Genomic DNA, 21,732 nt, shown 5'->3' on the forward strand with positions numbered 1-21,732 from the left:
TACATCAGAGTGTCCCATCAGCACCCCCTTACATCAGAGTGTCCCATCAGCACCCCCTTACATCAGAGTGTCCCATTACCAGCCCCCTTACATCAGAGTGTCCCATCAGCACACCCTAACATCAGAGTGTCCCATCAGCAGCCCCCTTACATCAGAGTGTTCCATCAGCACCCCCTTACATCAGAGTGTCCCATTACCAGCCCCCTTACATCAGAGTGTCCCATTACCAGCCCCCTTACATCAGAGTTTCCCATTACCAGCACCTCCATACATCAGAGTGTCCCATCAGCAGCCCCCTTACATCAGAGTGTCCCATCAGCAGCCCCCTTACATCAGAGTGTCCCATCAGCACCCCCCTTACATCAGAGTGTCCCATCAGCAGCCCCCTTACATCAGAGTGTCCCATCACCAGCCCCCTTACATCAGAGTGGCCCACTGAGCCATCGGCCCACCGGGAAACTCCCGGTGGGAGTGGGCCTGCTCTCCACACTATCCAAAAAAAAAAAAAAAAGTCTTTAATTATACATCAAGGCTGCATTCACACCTGAGCAGAGCGTATTTTTGCCAGAGATTTGCCAGTGAATTTTTGGTATGTTTTAACGCATATATACACGTTTTTGAAGCATTTTTTCTATGTATTATAAGCTTCAGGAGGAGGAGAAGGAGCCTAGTTGTTAGGCAGAGAAATGCTTGAAAAATGCACATAAATACTTGTGCAGCGCATATTCAGACACACCCATTGAATTTGAATAGGATAAATCTGCATGAATCTACGTAATCAGATTTGATTGGGGCCTTAATAAAGAATACATAAAAAAGAAAGAACACAGAAAACTATTTGTTGCTCAGACTTCCTGCTTAAAGGACAACTTTAGAACCATCTCATTAATTGCAGTCTTCCTAGTAAATTTCCATTCTTCCGACTTCCATGGTCCTCATTGGTAAGTCCTGATTGGCACTACAGAGCCTTTGCAAGGAAAGTGTCTCATCCAGGTCCTCTTCCTACCATGCATGCACCCAGGGGCCCTATTCATTACTATGGATGATTCCTACCAGGGTGGATTTGAATTCACTGTGGCCGTCATTCAGCCATAGCACGGATGTCAAGTGTTTAAACAGCAACTGTCATCTCTGTCCCGCAGTGGCTCCTCCTCTGACCCGCTGTTGACTCACCGACAGTCCCATTCACTTTAATGGGACAGCTGGTGATGTGGCAGTGACACAACAAGGTGAGGGACGTGGTGGCAGCAGGTGAGTGGATGCCCGCTAACAAGTGCTGCCATGATGGATCTGAAGTGACAGGTGCTCTTTAAACGTAAGGACTTATTGGTAGTTAGAATCTTTAATATTTGCAAACAAAATGAAGGTTTCTTATTTAGAATAATAAGCTGTCAGGTTAGTAAAACAGCGATATCTGAGCCTATTCAATCATACAGTTTGTAGTGTACATAGATTTGCAAAATAATGGGATAAAGGAATATTCCTGAATTTTGTTTTATCGCCTGGTTACTGTGAATACATCAATGCAGTGCCTGTTATCTCAGCTTGCAGAGCTTGGATTCATTGAATGAGTTTATCAAAAAATGTAAATATTGCAGAATATACAGCCTCATGTTACATAACTAAGCTCCATTTCATGCTGAATAAACTAAATTATTAATGCATCCTAAATAGAAATTTATCTTTAGATAGATTTTTACCCCAAAAGCATTTTATTAAAAAAATTGATAAAAAAAATCAAAAAAAAAAATCAGATAAAAAAATAAAATCATTTATTTATATCCACCCTGATTCCTACTCTGCTGGGTGACTGGTGGCTACCAAGAGTACTGTACAGATCATCTATAGGAATTAATGGAGTGATGACACGTATGCTCGTTAGGGAGAGAGAACCCAGTCAGAATGTTTTCTTTGTAAAAGCTATGAATGAAACTATGACTGAAATAAAAAATGCTATACATGATGCCGTCTATTTCCAGAATTAACAGCATTTGTTTCTGAGTTCCCAGAATAAACTGTGTGTAAAGGCATTGGGGCGCCTGCCTTTACACACACATGACATTTAATGACATCCCAGTCTTAGTCCGTAGGGTTCAGTATTGCATTGCCCACCCTTTGCAGCTATAACAGCTTCAAGTCTTCTGGGAAGGCTGAGCACAAGGTTTAGAAGTGTGTCTATGGGAATGTTTGACCATTTTTCCAGAAGAGCATTTGTGAGGTCAGGCACTGATGTTGGATGAGAAGGCCTGGCTCGCAGTCTCCACTCTAATTCATCCCAAAGGTGTTCTATCAGGTTGAGGTCAGGACTCTGTGCAGGCCAGTCAAGTTTGTGCACTGGTGCACAGACAAGTTGGAACAGGAAAGGGCCATCCTCAAACTGTTCCCACAAAGCTGGGAGCAGAAATTGTCCAAAATGTCTTGGTATGCTCACGCCTTAAGAGATTCCTTCACTGGAACTAAGAGGCCAATCCCAACTCCTGAAAAACAACCCCACACCATAACCCCCACCTCTACCAAATGATTTGGACCAGTGCAAAAAGCAAGGTCCATAAAGACATGCATGAGTGAGTTTGGGGTGGAGGAACTTGACTGGACTACACAGAGTCCTGACCTCAACCCGATAGAACACCTTTGGGATATATTAGAGGTGAGACTGCACTCCAGGCCTTCTCGTCCAACATCAGTGCCTGACCTCACAAACGCACTTCTGGAAGAATGGTCCAACATTTCCATAGACACACACCTAAACCTTGTGGACAGCCTTCCCAGAAGAGTTGAAGCTGTTATAACTGCAAAGGGTGGGCCAACCCAATACTGAACCCTGCAGACTAAGGCTGGATTCACACCTATACAGTTTTAGTGCTTTTTGCATTTTGCAGATTTGCCCTAGAGTCCAAATAACATGGTTTCCTATGGAACACGATCTGTAGTGCAAATCAGCAAAATGCAAAAAGCACATAAAAATGCGTAGGTGTGAATCCAGCCTTAGACTGGGAGGCCATTAAAGTTGATGTGCGGTAACATTTTCGGTAGTATCAATGACTATGGTTGTTGTATTTTGCTCCTACCTTAAATGGACTTCCGTCGTGTACATTTTGCTTTTGTTCATGTACGTTCACGTTACACTTTTTACCTTTGTTGAAAATCAATGACGACTAATAAAAATTGCTATTTGAAAAAACAAAACAAAAAAAAAACAAGTTAATGTGCGTGTAAAGGCAGCTGTCACAATACTTTTGACAATATATTGTATTTCTGTTACCTGTTGATCCTGTCAATTGATCATATATTTTTCTACTTCCTATAACGTGACAACTCTGCAGTGAGATCATGTACTATATATATTGTACAAGATCTCATATATATATAAATATATATAATAATATGTATTATAATAATAATTATAATAATAATAATAATAATGTACCATCACCCTGTAAGACAGAAGAGTCTAAAGCCCGTACACATGGGCTGAATGGTGGGCAGCATCGCTTGGTCCACTAGAAACCGCCAGACGCTCTGTCCGTGTGCTGCAGCCAACAGAAGGCGGCCAGCTTCTATTAAAGGGACATGGCAGTCCCCCCTGTCAGAACACAATAGCACAGTAGGGGAGATAGCTGTACTAACATCTCTTAGTTAGTACATCGGCTCCTCTGGAGCTGTCAGTTTTTTTTTGTTCAGCCCTGAAAGAAAAAATGAGTAGTGTGTTCTAGACTTTAGATGGACATGTTGTTTTGAGTTGATGGGGACTATTTCCCCCTGCTTGCAATGCAAATTTACACTTTGAATTTAGGGGACTGTAAACACACACACCTGAGCAGCGTTACTACCTGCAAAGGCAATGGATTGGGGTGTACATATGGCCACAATGCTTTCCACCGCGGCACAACCAAATTTATCCGCACTGTCGCTCATGGCGGCCAACAGTGACTGACAGATGAGACTCAATCAACTGAATGGGGTGGTGGGGTTTTTAGGGGGTAAAACAGGCAACATAATGCCTCCTCAACACCTGTTAAACACCCTCCAAAGATCAATCCAATACTGATCGCTCTTCAGAGAGCAACACGAGTGTAAACAAGCCAGGATTCTGCCAATTCAGATCTGTGCAGTGCCTTGACACGCATTGGCTGAAAACATTCCGAGTTTTGAATCCACTGATGCTTTTCATGAGCTTTTCATGGGAGTTTCAGCACACGTCAACGCATGACAAACATACCTGTCCAAGGTAATAACAAAAGAACACAGGAAACAACAGACACGCAAATGTGAAGTCAGCCTAAGCGATACTCAAATTAAAACTGGAACTGAAGTCTAAAGTGGAGCTCAGCCCAAAAGTGGAAGCTCTGCTTGTTCACACCAGCCCCCCCCCCCACCCCCACTGCCATATTTGGCACTTTTTGTCAAAACCAGGTACCCGCTCCCTCTTCCCGGATAAGATCGCTGCACATTGATTGCGTTGATCTACTGAATTTTACGCCCCCTGCTGTCTTCTGGGAGACACAAGTCCTAGAAGAGAGTGGGACCTTTCAATAAGGGCAGCGCAACTCACACATGCACAGTAGGAAACAGGCTGGGAAGCCGCAGGGCTTCACTTCCTATTTCCCTTATAAGGATGCCGCTCCTGCACCCAAAGCTGATGGACAAATCGGCTAGGGGTGCCGACATCACGGGATACCACTACAGGTAAGTATCCTTATATTAACCACTTCCCAACTGGCGCATGCTGATGTACTTTGGCAGAATGGCATGGATGGGCAAATGGGCATACCTGTACGTCCCTTTAAATTTGGGGCCACGCCATCATGTGCATGCCGCCATCGCGTGCATGCTGGCTGAGACCTCTGTGAGTCGGATCACAAGTTCCGTGGACTCGATCACTGCGGGGATACCCGCGATAGTCTCACGGGAAGGAAGAACTGGGAGATGCTAATGTAAACAAGCATCTACCTGTTCTGCCTAGTGATCGGGAGGAGTGATCAGTGACGTGTCACACACAGCCACACCGCCCCACAGTTAGAAACTCGCCCCAGACACACTTAACCTCTACACTGCCACCTAGCTATTAACCCCTTCACTGTCAGTGTCATTTAGACAGGAATCAGTGCATTTGTATAGCACTGATTGCTGTATAAATGACAATGGTGTCAAAAATGTCCAATGTGTCTGCTGTAATGTCACAGTCACGATAAAAATCGCTGATCCCCGCCATTACTAGTAAACAAAAAAAAAATTATTTAAAAAAATGCCACAAAACTGTCCCCTATTTTGTAAACGCTATAACTTTTGCGCAAACCAATTAGTTAACGCTTATTGTGATTTTCTTTATCAAAAATATGTAGAAGAATACATATTGGCCTAAACTGAGGAAAAAAAATATTTTTTATATTATAACAAAATGTAAAATATAATGCTTTTTTTTCAAAATTGTTGCTCTTTTTTTGTTTATAGCGCAAAAAATAAAAACCACAGAGGTGATCAAATACCACCAAAAGAAATCTCTATTTGTGGGGAAAAAAGGACGTCAATTTTGTTTGGGAGCCATGTCGCACGACCGCACAATTGTCAGTTAAAGAGACGCAGTGTCGAATCGCAAAAAGTGGTCTGGGGCTTAAGTGGTTAACATTCATGAGCTACACTATTTGTAGCTCCTGACTAGGGTTGTCAAACGCCAGTAAATTTACTGACAGTTTGTAAAAATCTGTGATTTTTTTATAACTACCAGTAACGGCTCTTTCACACGGAAAGGATCCGCGCTGATCTGCCCCGTGGACATCCGCTTGCTCAGCGGGGATCGCTCTGTCGATCCCCACTGAGCAGGCAGAGGACAGGTTTGTCTCTGCACACCGTGCAGGGACGGACCTGTCCGAGCACCGCTCTCCCCTATAGGGGATCGGATGAGGACGGACCGCAGAGTCCATCGTCACCCGATCCGATCCTCAGACTTTTTTCAGATCGGAGCGGGTCGGACGTCAGCGGACATGTCACCGCTGACATCCGACGCTCCATAGACCTCTATGGAGCATCCGTTCAGGTCCACCTGAAAAAAGGCGGACTTGAGCGTATCAGTCGCGTGAAAGAGGCCTATATATCAGGGGCTGATATTTTCATGCTGTGTTGACTTTATAAGTGTAAATCAAACAAATGACTTTGGTATAGGTATTGTCAGTGTTTTCATATATGTTTATACTGTTCAAATATGCACTGTTTTAGTTTTCAATAGGAGTTCTGTAATTTCTTATGCCAGTAAAAAATGTGCTCCGCCAGTAAATTTTCCATGTTTTGTCAGTAAAAAATACTGTAGGAGGATGGCAACCCTGTTCCTGACTTTTCATTTTTTTTTATTTATACAGGCTGGAACTTCTCTTTAAAAAAAAATAAGAGCAGGCAGAAATTTTATTGTAGACACAATGAGGTTGATTTATTAACGGCAAATATACTGTGCCCTGCAAGTCCACTTGTTCTAGATTTAAGGGGAAGCTCTGAAATCAGAGGAAGCTCTGCTGATTTCCTTCATTTAGTCTCTTTTTGTATATAGTGCAAAAAAATGTAAAACTGCAGAGTTGATCAAATCCCACCAAAAGAAAGCTCTATTTATGTGGCAAAAAAAGACATACATTTTATTTGCATACAGCGTTGCATGACCACGCAATTGTCAGTTAAAATAAGTAGTGCAGTGCCGTATTGCAAAACATGATCTGGTCATGAAGGGGAGTAAATCATAGATTCCAGAGGGCATGTGGTTAATAAATATAAATATATATATGTAAAAAAAGGTATGTAGCGCTGCCTTTTAAAATACACCACCTATTATGTGACACAAATCAATAACTGTAATAAATACGTACATAAATGTGCAAATGTAAAAACACTGTGCATCCATAAACGTGCAAAACACAGTAGTGTATAATATTTAAAAAGTGCAAAATCACATATATAAAAAGTGATACATCCAAATGACATGAAATGTGCAAATATCGCAAACAATATGTGACTGAATCACAATACAAAAATGGCTAAAAAAGAAGAAGAAAAACATAAAAATAAAAAAGTCCATGTGCAAATACAAGTGTTCAAACAAATGTTCCAGTGCTATTCAGTAGCTCGATATCCAAATGTGACAGTATATCTAATAGTCATGCAGTGTTGTCACAGATGCAGACATGCTTCACAAAAAGAGAGAGACAGTCCACCTTCAGTGCTCCACCAGAGCACCCCCCGTTTCCCCCAGCCTCTCACCTCAATACAAGACCCCTCAGGGTCCAACACACTTGTAGGGGAAATTGCTGATTTGGCTCCTTATAGATGATTCGTTCAGCCTCACAATAAAATCCAAAATACCAACGATCATGGGGGAAAGAAAGGGGACTCTCATGTGTAGAAATGTAAACTTTAATAAAATAATGTAAAATATCCACTCACATTAAAAAACGGAATCTTGCGCTTGTAAAAAAGGGAACTTTCGGTCTCAGCCGCGACCGGAAGTGACGATCGTGACACCTGGCTCCTCCCTGACACGTTGCGTCACAGACACGTGACTTTTTCAAAGGGTCAAGGAGTCAGGTGTTGATGAAGTTTAAATAGGGCGGGCGGCTATAGCAACTCAAAACAACAACCACCCCATACCTTAATACTACTAGCTTCCTGATACAACTTGAAAATAAAAGCATATTCAAATTACTTCCACATCTACTAATAACATTACTAAAATTACAAAGTAATTGTTATAACTTTCTCCACATAAATAAGTGTAAAATAACATTCTAAATATATCGCTCCACAGACACTGCCATCTTGTGGTTAAATGCCATACTACATCATTTTATACAGGCAATGCTAACTGTGTTCATCTAGTCATTCAAATACATAGCAATATTATGATAAAAAGTACAACTATACCATAGCTATATTTTAACTATCTCATAACTGGCCATAACGTTGGTTTTGACTGGACCAATCAATTGGGAAATGAATACCGAAAAAAAAAAAAAAAAAGCAGTAGGGGGAGGGGGGAGAGGACAAAACCCCTCATCAGTGAAGTACATCTAACCCCAATGCTATCTATATATATATAAGTGGATATAGAAAAATATAAAAAATTCATTAATATTAATAAAATGCCCAAAAATCTTGAATTAATAATTAGAAATAAAACAATTAAGATCAAAGTCAACGTTATGTCCAAAAGCTGTTAAAGTGCATAATTCATGAATCCATCAGGATTCAGCTTGGCTAATCCTAATAATTTTATTATCACCTCTCCAATGGGGCTTGTATTTTTGAATACCACAAATTAATAAAGATGAGGGGTCTTTTTTATGAAACTTCGCATAGTGTCTCGAGGGTTATATTTATCAAAACCCTTTTTAATATTTTCAACATGCTCTCTTAATCTCTTCCAGAGTTCTCTTTTTGTTCTTCCCATGTATTGAATGTGGCAAGGACATTCTAGAAGATACACTACACCCTCACTTCGACTTTTTTTAGTCACCGTTGAAGAAAAACAGGATTTTTTCTTTTTATTTTCTTTCGTGTGTCGACATATACATAATCAATATCAACTCTGACCACTCAACCTATCACTATGCCTTAAAATAGAGGGCTTTATAATAATAACTTTAATCCAGTTTCACAGTCCTCTATACATATAAAAAAAAACTGCCCCATTAAAATTGCCTCCTCCTATTGCCACCATCAAAACTGCACCATCATATTGCTACCATTAATACTGCCCCATCATAGTCCTCTATTGGTGTGTCTGTGCTCTCCCCCACAGCCCATCACTGTGTATAGGAAGCGTTGGTAACCATGGCAACAAAAGCCGTTAAGAAAAATCGTCAGTTGAAAAAAAAACCTCTATGATGTCATCACCTGCTCTAATATAAGGCTGCTCTGGGCTCCTCTGGCATCAGAAGTCAGTTGTTTGCTGTACAGTGAAGACATCTCTGTCCAGCTTTCTCTTGCTGTTTGATTGGATTTGGATTTATTCGATTCAGTTTTATTGCAATTTCTCAGACTTAAAGCGTGTCTTATTATTCTTCATAATGAGACAAATTACAAGTAAACAGATTGTTTCTCAAAACAATATTGAGAAACCAACCAAAGGAAGCCCAGCTATGGAAGGAGAGATCAATATACAGCTTGCAGATCCCCTATTCAAGAAGCCCACCAAAATGCGGAGGGCAGTGTGATTTGTACGTCGCTGTTTCAGATCCGTTATCGGATGTTTTGATGCCGGCTGTAAAGCCAATGGACCACGCTGGGACAAAAAACGCAGGGCTGGTAAGTTTCATGGATATTGATAAATACAAAATACTTTCATTGGGTTCTTTTTCCTCCCATTGATGACAGTGGCACCCCCATATAATAATAATAATAATAATAATAATAATAATAATAATAATAAATGTTATTTATAATGCACTTTCCATCAAAAGACCTCAAAGTGCTACATAGTTACAATAAAAAAAACAGACAAATAACTTAATTCAAAAACATTTGCTAAAATGAAAAGTCTTCAATCCCTTTTTAAAATTTTCAGTAGACTAAACCTATGTACACATGTATAGGGCTGGCCATAGACATTGCTGTCTTTTGTCTTGTAAACACCAGTCTGAGAATTTATTTTAAAGAGGAGAAAGCAGCTATTTTTAGATCTGTTTACCCTGAGCCAAGTCCCCCCCCTCTTTTTCCCATCAAAATTGCCTCCTCCTATTGCCACCATCAAAACTGCCCTATCAAAACTGCCCCATCATATTGCTACCATTAATACTGCCCAATCATAGTCCTCTATTGGTGTGTCTGTGCTCTCCCTCACAGCCCATCCCCCACAGCCCATCACTGTGTATAGGAAGCTTTGGTAACCATGGCAACAAAAGCCGTTAAGAAAAATCGTCAGTTAAAAAAAACGACCTCTATGATGTCATCACCTGCTCTAATTTAAGGCTGCTCTGGGCTCTTCTGGCATCAGTTGTGAGTTGTTTGCTGTACAGTGAAGACATCTCTGTCCAGCTTTCTCTTGCTGTTTGATTGGATTTGGATTTATTCGATTCAGTTTTATTGCAATTTCTCAGACTTAAAGCGTGTCTTATTATTCTTCATAATGAGACAAATTACAAGTAAACAGATTGTTTCTCAAAACAATATTGAGAAACCAACCAAAGGAAGCCCAGCTATAGAAGGAGAGATCAATATACAGCTTGCAGATCCCCTATTCAAGAAGCCCACCAAAATGCGGAGGGCAGTGCGATTTGTACGTCGCTGTTTCAGATCCGTTATCGGATGTTTTGATGCCGGCTGTAAAGCCAATGGACCACAGTGGGACAAAAAACGCAGGGCTGGTAAGTTTCATGGATATTGATAAATACAAAATACTTTCATTGGATTCTTTTTCCTCCCATTGATGACAGTGGCACCCCCATATAATAATAATAATAATAATAATAATAATAAATGTTATTTATAATGCACTTTCCATCAAAAGACCTCAAAGTGCTACACAGTTACAATAAAAAAACAGACAAATAACTTAATTCAAAAACATTTGCTAAAAAGAAAAGTCTTCAATCCCTTTTTAAAATTTTCAGTAGACTAAACCTATGTACACATGTATAGGGCTGGCCATAGACATTGCTGTCTTTTGTCTTGTAAACACCAGTCTGAGGATTTATTTTAAAGAGGAGAAAGCAGCTATTTTTAGATATGTTTACCCCGAGCCAAGTCCCCCCCCCCCCTCTTTTTCCAACTGTCACCTACTAACTGCCTTTTTTTTTTTGAACAAGCCTTGCATGCTACTTATTACAGGCTGGACTGATGACCTCAATGCCACCCAGCAAGATGGCAGAGATTTATAATATGGGAAGAAAAGACCCCCACATACATGTTTAACCCCTTGTTACCTACATAACACATATACATAGTTCCCAAAATGTCAAAAAAATATTCCACAGAAACTGTAGCAAGCCATTGTAGGCGGAGAATATATTTTCATTTACAATAGGAGTCGTTCTACAAGACGCAGATAATTAACCACTTTAGGACCACCGCATGTAATTATACGTCGGAAGAATGGCATGTATGGGCACAAGCACATACCCGTACATGCCTGCCTTACAGCGTGTGGGGGGTCCGATCGGACCCCCTCCCACTGGCTGCGGCGGTCCGTTTCGCTTCAGGAGCGATCCAGGATGAGGGGATGGCCGTTGGTTTCTGGCCATCCCCTCTCCATCGCTCCTGGCGAATGAGAAGCTTCCCCTCCCTGTGTTTACGATTTCACTCTCCTCGGGGCGGTCTTTTTGACCGGACTGCGAGGAGAGGACATAGTAAGTGTGCACCAATCACTACACTGACACGTAGGTACACATAGGCACACAAATCGACAAAAAAAGCATTGTTAGCGGGACCAGCCCAGATACCTGCTAGCACCTGCGTTTTGCCCCTCCGCCCAGCCCACCCAAGTGCAGTATCGATTGATCACTGTCACTTACAAAACACTAAACACATAACTGCAGCGTTTGCAGAGTCAGGCCTGATCCCTGCCATCGCTAACAGTTTTTTTTGGTAGCGTTTTACGGTACACGGCTAGGCTCCCACAAAGTCCCCCACATGTGGTATCCCCAGCAGAATTTATTTTGGGGTGTAATTTCACTTATGCCCATAGCATGTGTGAGCAATATATCATTTAGTGACAACTTCGTGCACAAAAAAAAGTTTGTAATATTCCCGCAACTTGTGGCAAAATATAAAATATTTCATGGACTCAACATGCCTCTCATTAAATAGCTTGGGGTGTCTACTTTCCAAAATGGGGTCATTTGGGGGGGTTTTGTGCTATTTTGGCATTTTATGGCCTTCGAAACTGTGATAGGTAGTGAGGAGTGAAATCAAAAATTTGCACCCTTAGAAATCCTGAAGGCGGTGATTGGTTTTCGGGGTCCCGTACGCGGCTAGGCTCCCAAAAAGTCCCACATATGTGGTATCCCCGTACTCAGGAGAAGCAGCAGAATATATTTTGGGGTGAAATTCCACATATAACTATGGCATTGTGAGCAATATATCATTTAGTGACAACTTTTTGCAAACTTTTTTGTTTGTGTCATTATTCAATCACTTGGGACAAAAAAAAAAAATATTCAATGGTCTCAACATGCCCCTCAGCAATTTTCTTGGGGTTTCAACTTTCCAAAATGGGGTCATGGGGGGGGGTTGTACTGCCCTGCCATTTTAGCACCTCAAGAAATGAGATAGGCAGTCATAAATTAAAAGCTGTGTAAATTCCAGAAAATGTACTCTAGTTTGTAGACGCTATAACTTTTGCACAAACCAATAAATATACGCTTAATGACTTTTTTTTACTAAAGACATGTGGCTGAATACATTTTGGCCTAAATGTATGACTGAAATTGAGTTTATTCGATTTTTCTTATAACAAAAAGTAGAAAATATCTTTTTTTCTTTCAAAATTTTCAGTCTTTTTCCATTTATATCGTAAAAAATAAAAATCGCAGAGGCAATCAAATACCATCAAAAGAAAGCTCTATTTGTGGCAAGAAAAGGACGCAAATTTTGTTTGGGTACAACATTGCATGACCGTGCAATTGCCAGTTAAAGCAGTGCAGTGCAAAATTGTAAAAAGACCTCTGGTCCTTAGGCTGACAATTGGTCCAGGGCTTAAGTGGTTAAACCAATGCCATACATTACAGTGATGGTAAAGCTTCCTCATGCACACCGGACGTTATAATAATGTTATAAAAATGGCAGTAGCTTTGCAGTGAGTTTTTCAACATTTTTGCAATAGTGTGTTTTTTTTACAGCATTGGCTTTTTTGGCCTATTATTATTATTTCTTTTTTTTTACTGAGCCAGTGAGGAGCAAGAGAGCCTAGGGGGGCGGGGGGCTGGGGGGGAGATGCATGCATACATTTATTTTTTATTTTTTTAGAAATGCAGCAAGATAAAATCCCTCTGCCTTTATAAGCACTTTAATTGAACCCATATAAGAGAACTGAAATTGTCATGGCTAAAGAAAATAAAAAAAACACACTTGTAGGACGCATGTCCACTGATCCCAAGGTTTTGCAAGGTGTGGGACTTTAAAGAGGCGCTCCAGTCTACCCCAAAACATTTTTAAGTCAGCAGCTACAAATACTATAGCTGCTAACTTTTAATATAGAGACACTTACCTGTCCAAACATCCACAGCTGTCCTCACCGGAGCCGATTCTTCAATCCCAGCCTCTTGTATATAAATTCACCAGAGGAATCCGGTAGATTGATATAAAAGAGGCTGGGATTTTATCTCAATTATAAGAAACAGCAGAGCTCTCAGCCTGAATGTGAAGAAATTGTCTCCTTTCTGCAGTGCCCCCCAACACACAAACACACACTCCCCTCCCCGCTGAACTAATGGGGCCAGGGAAAGTATTTCTTTTATGTCTCCAGATTTCTTTCACATGTAGGGAGTTCCATTTGCTGCTGTGGTGTTCTGATCTCAGGGCTGATAATGACACACTTTCTTGACAAAACTGCCACTCAACAAAGCCCCTGCTTAGCTGGTCTGATGTTTCACAAACCCCTGCCACAATGTACAGCCAGGCAGGTGGCACCACTACTTCCTGTCACAATTTCCTTTGTGACCTGCCCACTCATTTAACTATGAAAGTGCAACATCATACTGCTAAAAATAATACACAACCAGATCACAATGAGCCGCTACCTAAGATCTTATCACTGCGCCAAAGACAAACCTGATACATATAGAGCAGCCACTTTAAAAGAAATGCTATAATAAAACAGCATCTACCAAACATAGGTTAAAAGTAAATAGTGGCGCTAGGTAATGTGATAACATAAACAATACACATATATATTACACACCCAGTAAGTAGCAATGTGCAAACAATAAATATGAAAAAACAGAGAGAGTCTATAAGTTGTGATATTAATATTGGGTAGTATCTCTATGATAGATATTCAGTTGATAAAATGATCCGACACTCCACCACGTGATCAACACCATGTAATTGCTTAGCAGCCCACACAATGTGCCCACAGCAATTACCTATGTTTGGGAAATGCTTTTTTATTATACTGCTAAAAATACTTGTTGTTGGCTTCCAAACTTCCAATCATGGAATTTTAGTGGGTCAGCATAACTGCCAGGCAATCAGCATTTTTATACAAAAGCCAATAGCAGTTTTTCCTATGTCACTGTCATGTCGGGTTTACTATTTCTCCCTGGAAGTGGAGCTTTGAATTTTTTTCTTCATAATTTGATGTTGTATAAAGAAAAATATATGAAATGTAGGTAAAGATGCTAAATCAAATTCCTCTGGTTTTATTGCAGATGAAGGCGAGATCTACTGCAGACACAGCTCACACGGCAGGCCTGCCACAGTGAGCAGTATTGAAAGGGACATTCAGACTGCAGAAGAGAGTTTCGTCCACATTCAGACTGCAGAAGAGCGCGCCGCCGCCGCTCAGACTGCAGAAGAGCGCGCCGCCGCCGCTCAGACTGCAGAAGAGCGCGCCGCCGCCGCTCAGACTCCAGAAGAGCGTGCCGCCGCCGCTCAGACTCCAGAAGAGAGCGCCGCCGCCGCTCAGGCTCCAGAAGAGCGCGCCGCCGCCGCTCAGACTGCAGAAGAGCGCGCCACCGCTGCTCAGACTGCAAAAGAGCATGCCGCCGCCGCTCAGACTCCAGAAGAGAGCGCCGCCGCCTCTCAGACTACAGAAGAGCGTGCCACCGCCGCTCAGACTACAGAAGAGCGCGCCGCCGCCGCTCAGACTGCAGAAGAGCGCGCCGCCGCCGCTCAGACTGCAAAAGAGTGTGCCGCCGCCGCTCAGACTCCAGAAGAGAGCGCCGCCGCCTCTCAGACTCCAGAAGAGAGCGCCGCCGCCTCTCAGACTACAGAAGAGCGTGCCGCCGCCGCTCAGACTACAGAAGAGCGTGCCGCCGCCGCTCAGACTGCAAAAGAGCGTGCCGCCGCCGCTCAGACTCCAGAAGAGCGTGCCGCCGCCGCTCAGACTCCAGAAGGGCGAGCCGCTGCCGCTCAGATTCCAGAAGGGCGAGCCGCCGCCGCCCAGATTCCAGAAGGGCGAGCCGCCGCCGCCCAGATTCCAGAAGGGCGCGCCGCCGCCGCTCAGACTCCAAAAGGGAGCGTCGCCGCCGCTCAGACTCCAAAAGGGCGCGCCGCTGCCGCTCAGATTCCAGAAGGGCGCGTCGCCGCCGCTCAGACTCCAAAAGGGTGCGCCTCCGCTGCTCAGACTTCAAATGGGCGCGCCGCCGCCGCTCAGACTCGAAATGGGCGCGCCGCCGCCGCTCAGACTAAAAGAGGGCACGCCGCCGCTGCTCAGACTCGAAATGGGCGCGCCGCCGCCGCTCAGACTCCAAATGGGCACGCCGCCGCCGCTCAGACTCCAAATGGGCGCGCCGCCGCCGCTCAGACTCCAAATGGGCGCGCCGCCGCCGCTCAGACTCCAAATGGGCGCGCCGCCGCCGCTCAGACTCGAAATGGGCGCGCCGCCGCTCAGACTCGAAATGGGCGCGCCGCCGCCGCTCAGACTCGAAATGGGCGCGCCGCCGCCGCTCAGACTTCAAATGGGCGCGCCGCCGCCGCTCAGACTCGAAATGGGCGCGCCGCCGCCGCTCAGACTTCAAATGGGCGTGCCGCCGCCGCTCAGACTCCAAATGGGCGCGCCGTCGCCGCTCAAACTCCAAATGGGCGCGCCGCCACCGCTCAGACTCCAAATGGGCGCGCCGCTGCCGTTCAGACTCCAAATGGGCGCGCCGCCGCCGCTCAGACTCCAAATGGGCGCACCGCCGCCGCTCAGACTCCAAAAGGGCGCACCGCCGCCGCTCAGACTCCAAAAGGGCGCGCCACTGCCGCTCAGACTCCAAATGGGCGCGCCGCTCAGACTCCAAAAGGGCGCGCAGCCGCCGCTCAGACTCCAAAAGGGTGCGCCGCCGCCGCTCAGACTACAGAAGAGCGTGTTGCTCGTGTGCAAAGTCCAGAAGAGTGTCATGTGCATATTGGGACTGTACCCGACATTGAGACTCAACCAAAATGTCAGGTGAACCATGGGAACATTTCCTCCAGTAAAGATGGGGGCAAGGCTACAAGAAAGAATAGGCAGATACTGGTGGTAGGGGACTCAATTATTAGAGGGACAGAGAGGGCAATCTGTCACAAAGACCCTCAACTACGAACAGTATGTTGTTTACCAGGCGCTCGGGTTCGGGACATTGCAGATCGGATGGAAAGATTGTTGCGTGGGGCTGGAGAGGACCCAGCTGTCTTGGTACATATTGGTACAAATGACCAAATTAGAGGAAGATGGAGCAGTCTACAAAATGATTTCAAGGACATAGGGATTATGTTGAAAAAAAGGACCTCCAAAGCAGTATTTTCAGAAATACTGCCTGTACCTAAAGCCACACCAGAAAGGCAGCAGGAGCTTAGAGAGCTTAACAAGTGGCTGAAGAACTGGTGCAGAGAAGAGGAGTTTGGCTTCATGGAGAACTGGTCTGACTTTGCAGTCGCTTCCCGGCTCTATGGAAGGGATGGACTGCACTTAAATGGGAGGGGTGCAGAATTTTTGGGAGTGAAGATTGCCAACAAGTTGGAAGAAATTGTTCAAACTCCAGAAAAGTGTGTCGCCCACGTTCAGACTCAAGAAGAGTGCGACAACCCCGTTCAGGCTCCATCAGAGTGCGACACCCCCGTTCAGGCTTCATCAGAGTGCGACACCCCCATTCAGGCTCCATCAGAGTGCGACACCCCCATTCAGGCTCCATCAGAGTGCAAGGTTCAGGCTCCATCAGAGTGCGACACCCCCATTCAAGCTCCATCAGAGTGCGAGGTTCAGGCTCCATCAGAGTGCGAGGTTCAGGCTCCATCAGAGTGCGAAGTTCAGGCTCCATCAGAGTGCGAAGTTCAGGCTCCATCAGAGTGCGAAGTTCAGGCTCCATCAGAGTGCGAAGTTCAGGCTCCATCAGAGTGCAAAGTTCAGGCTCCATCAGAGTGCGAAGTTCAGGCTCCATCAGAGTGCGAGATTCAGGCTCCATCAGAGTGCGAGATTCAGGCTCCAGGAGATTGGGCCGATCAGGTTTCAGAAGAATGGGAGATTCAGGCTTCAGGGGATTGGGCCGATCAGGTTCCAGACGATTGGGAGATTCAGGTTCCAGAAGAGTGGGCTTCTCTGGCTCTAGAAGAATGGGCTAGTTTGGCTCCAGAAGAATGGGCCTTTTCAGGCTCCAGGAGAATGTGACACCCCCGTTCAGGCTCCATCAGAGTGTTACACCCCCTTTCAGGCTCCATCAGAGTGTGACACCCCCGTTCAGGCTCCATCAGCGTGTGACACCCCCGTTCAGGCTCCATCAGCGCGTGTCATCCCCGTTCAGGCTCCATCAGAGTGTGACACCCCCTTTCAGGCTCCATCAGAGTGTGACACCCCCTTTCAGGCTCCATCAGAGTGTGACACCCCCTTTCAGGCTCCATCAGCGTGTGACACCCCCTTTCAGGCTCCATCAGAGTGTGACACCCCCGTTCAGACTCCATCAGCATGTGACACCCCCGTTCAGGCTCCATCAGCGTGTGACACCCCCGTTCAGGCTCCATCAGCTCGTGTCACCCCCGTTCAGGCTCCATCAGAGTGTGACACCCCCGTTCAGACTCCATCAGAGCGGGCGGTTCAGGCTCCATCAGACTGTGCCTTTCAGGCTCCATCAGAGCGGGCCGTTCAGGCTCCATCAGACTGTGCCGTTCAGGATCCATCAGAGAGGGCTGTTCAGGCTCCATCAGAGCGGGCCGTTCAGGCTCTAGAAGAATGGGCCAGTTTGGCTCCAGAAGAATGGGCCTTTTCAGGCTCCAGGAGAGTGTGACACCCCCGTTCTGGCTCCATCAAAGTGGGCCGTTCAGGCTCCAGGAGTGACACAGGGTTTTTTTGCAGGCGGGAGGCTGATACTTTTTAGGTGTGTGTTGGACTGGCTATAAGGGGAGGTTGGAGGCCAGTTTTTTTTTATTTTCTGGTACTATCAAACCAGCAATAAAACAGTGGCTGGAATAATATGAAATTTTTTCACAATAAGTGGAAATAATCTTTTTGAGTGCTAGAGACTTTCTAAACCTAACACCAGTATCACTGCGAGCACCTAAGACTTAGAGGGTTAACAGGCATATACCCTGGAAACATTACATTAGAGGGACACAGAAATCCCAATCATACGAGGTCTCACTGTGACCAAGCACAAGCCACAAGGAAGATCCAATGGGATCCCTGGGAGCTCTATGTAGCTTCACTTATGAATGCAAATATATAACAAAAACCTCTGTTTTTAAAAAAAAAATTGTAACTAGTTTAGACACTCTATTTATTTCTTCCTATATATTTCTCAATTTAGAAACATTATAGTTAGGGACCGCACTTTGCAGAGGGGCCTTGACGTGGCAGTGCGGCTTCACATATATTTGCATCCAATGTAAATTGCAGAAACAGTTTAGCCTTTTTTTCGTTATATTATGCTGGCTAGCTGGTAAGTATGCTGGGGAAATTTGTGTTTTGGATGGTTCTGTGAACTGCCATGCTTTAGTGCAAAATCACACCATTGTGTTGTGGTAAATGTGCATTACCCCAACCTATGTTTTTTTAATTCACGTTACAAGCATCAGTGTGGTGCAGTGCCATCCATCGTCAATGGTACCCCAACACATTGACCAAATGCACTTCCAACACACATGCAGTACAATTCAACACAATGCAGTTCAACGCACTACCATGCATTGTGGTGCATCATGGCAGAAGAAATTATGTATATACTTTATTGTTATATTGTGAAAAACATTTAATAAAATGAAATAAAAATAAATAGTGTGTGTAAGAATTTTTTTTTCTTTTATTCGTTCTAAACACAATGCACCGGAACACAGGTCTGATTCCAACCTCCATCTAGTCAGAGCAGGTGCAACTCCGATGACTGTTAAGCCAGCCATAGATGGTTAGATTTTCAACCTGTGGTTGCAGGAAAGAAAATAGGTGCATTCCCCCATCAACACTGATGTTGATGGGGGAATCCATCCCGTGGAGCTATTGTGTTCTCCTCATGGGGAGAGCCACAGTGATTATTGCTTAACCTCTAGCAATGATCTCATGAAAAATCAAACAGGCTAGTTGTACCCAAGTGGATTGATCAATAAGCTTGGGTGCAATCAGCCTGCCCATACATGGTTTGAATCTCGGACAGTTCAGTAGGAACTGCTTCACCTTAAACTCAAGAGAGAGTCCTCTACGCTTTGTTTTTAAGGGCCTGATCGAACCCAGGGGTAGGCGGGTGTAAATGGACACAAGTCTGTGTACAGCTGCTTGTCCATAGGGATGAATGGACCTTCCAATCAAGTCAGCCGTAAAAACTGATAGGTGGACCTGATTGGAATGCCCATCTGAAAATGTTTTATAATAGACTTCCCTTTTCCCATCCTCCTTTCATGAGTGTACCATTGCCATATCCGGTGTGCCACCTGATCTGTGGGCCCGTGACACACGGTGCTAGATGTCATCCCTGGGCCAAAAATACACAGTGTGGGATGCCATTTGTGCACAGGGGCCTGTTATACCTGGAATAACAGCACAGGGTATCTATAGAGGCAAACTAAAGCCAGTCATACATGGATTCAAGCTCAGCAAGGATCAGGATCAGTGCAGCTACAACAATGGTCTTGGTATTATCCTTTTTCTCTGAGTGTTTCGCTATTTGGGGAAAAATGGTCCAATTGGCTCTACAGCCTCTCGGTCATTTTTACAGATGGAGCAAGGGGGACCCTATCCACCTTTACCGGGCTCTCCTGTCCCATCGGCTACCAATATAACCGCTCTAATCGCAATCACTGTGAAAGAGTTTCTTCCCCTCTTCTGTTACATTACTTTTGTTTTGATTAGAAGCCATTACTGGTTTGTACAGCATCTGATCAAACTGATCTTGCTTTGATCACATGCTTTGGAGGCAAAAGGAGAGATATGGGCTTAAAAACTGGATATGTCACAGACCATGAATGTTGTTAATCCCTTGTGATAGCAATAAAGTTCATCCAAAAAAAAAAAAAATATGTAAGCGCCCCATACACCCATGCTCATGCACAAATGTAAACGTGCATGTAGGTCCTGCATACTTATGTAAATAGCGGTCGCACCACACAAGGCATACCTTGAAGCTTGTGGGCCCCGATGCAAAAGTTGGCCTGGACCCCCCTCATTACCACCCACCACTTCAACCGTGCGTGCAGAAACACCCACTGCATGCCAAGATACCCAAAGTGGCTTAAGAGTTTTGAGTTCCTCTTTACATGAGAGGACAGTGATTACCGTTGGAGAATCAGAGGAGAGGGACCCCTGGCAGGTCACTTGACATTGCTCCTTTCCCATCTCAGCACTGTATAGAGTTCCTCGGCCCCCACACTACACAGGTCTGAAATCACATTCCTTTACACGCAGTCTCTCAGTCTTCACAGGGTGTTTCTGGCTTTTATGTTGTCCTTCTGACTTGCGAAATTCTCTGTCAGAACGGCAGTGTATTTGCAGTAGGCAGATACACCCTGTGGAGATCATGGCTAACTGGCTGTGTTGTAAAGGAATGTGATTTCAGCCCTGCGGAGAAGGAGCAGTATAGAGTGCTGTAATGGGAAAGGAGCTCAGCAGCCGGGCATAGTATCCAGGGCAGTGGGGTGGTCAGGGGGCTTTGGGGGGGTGCAACTTAGATCTGGGACGGCAAAGCCATGTGACATGAAATCTGGAGCCAGTAGCCCTTCAGGGGCCCCCTGATGAGATGTTAAGGGATTTGTTTTAGCAATTTCTGAAGGTTTCTCTGTGAGTTTTGGAAGGTGTTGGGGGAAGGTCACCTCCCGGAGGTGTATATCTTTTCCCCAGTTGTCAGGGAAGTCGGGGTAAGCAGACATCCCCGAGTGGGGGCGTACAGAGTATCCCAGCTGGTGACTAGAAGACACATGAAGGTCCCATCATGGCTATAGGACAGCAGCAGTCTCCTCCTCTTGCCTCGCTAAGCACGGTTACCATTCCATGTTGCCAGCACACAGCACAGACACTTACCCATCCTGGGCTGTTCTTACCTCATGCTCCTCTCCATTCTGGAAATGCTTCACAGCCAATGAGATTGGAGGGGTGTCAATTGTTGAAGGCAAAATGGAAACCCAGTACTGGAGCGTGGCTGTGGGGCCCTATGGCAGATCAGAGCTGGACTTTGTGGAGGATATGATAATATGGCAGGGAGGCTGCTGGGGCCCCCTGGAGCTAGGGACAGGGTTGCCATTGTGACCCCTGCAACCCCTTATGCTATGCCCATGGCACCACACATGTGAGGTATCGCTGTGAAAGTAAGAGCAAGCACACTATTATTTAATGAATTAAAACTAATTAATTCATTAAAAAATATATATTAAAAAAAAAAGATTTAAAATTACAGTACCTTAAGAATGAAATGAATAAATCCGGAACTGGTTTAGAAATTATGGGGATTTAACACCATGATAGATTATGCCCTTTTATTTTGATTAGTAAATAACCCATCTATAATCAAAAAATCGAGGAACAAATTCAAATCTAAATTGATTTTAGTTTAAGAAATAAATTATAGTTTAAAAATTATTTTTAACTGGAAAATGATTTTTAATTCAAATGAAAATCTGTGTATATATTTCACAGAAGCGTCTATAGTAAGTCCATCCGTACGT

The 21,732-nt window shown here is 44.4% G+C and overlaps 1 protein-coding gene across 8 annotated transcripts in view; it reads right to left on the reverse strand.

Annotated features, from left to right (window-relative positions):
• LOC143988956 (uncharacterized) overlaps window positions 1-21,732 on the reverse strand; it is a 570,864-nt gene that overhangs the window by 324,970 nt on the left and 224,162 nt on the right. For 7 of the 8 annotated variants that reach the window (XR_013276941.1, XR_013276942.1, XR_013276943.1 and 4 more), the window contains one exon: window positions 3,069-3,168. The gene's annotated coding sequence lies outside the window, so the exon portion shown is untranslated. Of the gene's footprint in view, window positions 1-3,068; window positions 3,169-13,180; window positions 13,339-21,732 lie in introns of those variants that run through there. The other variant, XR_013276945.1, reaches the window with a different exon arrangement.

Source organism: Lithobates pipiens, unplaced genomic scaffold (genome assembly GCF_037356315.1).
Source record: "Lithobates pipiens isolate NorthernLeopardFrog02 unplaced genomic scaffold, aLitPip1_a1.2 Scaffold_18, whole genome shotgun sequence".
Classification (NCBI taxonomy): domain Eukaryota; kingdom Metazoa; phylum Chordata; class Amphibia; order Anura; family Ranidae; genus Lithobates; species Lithobates pipiens.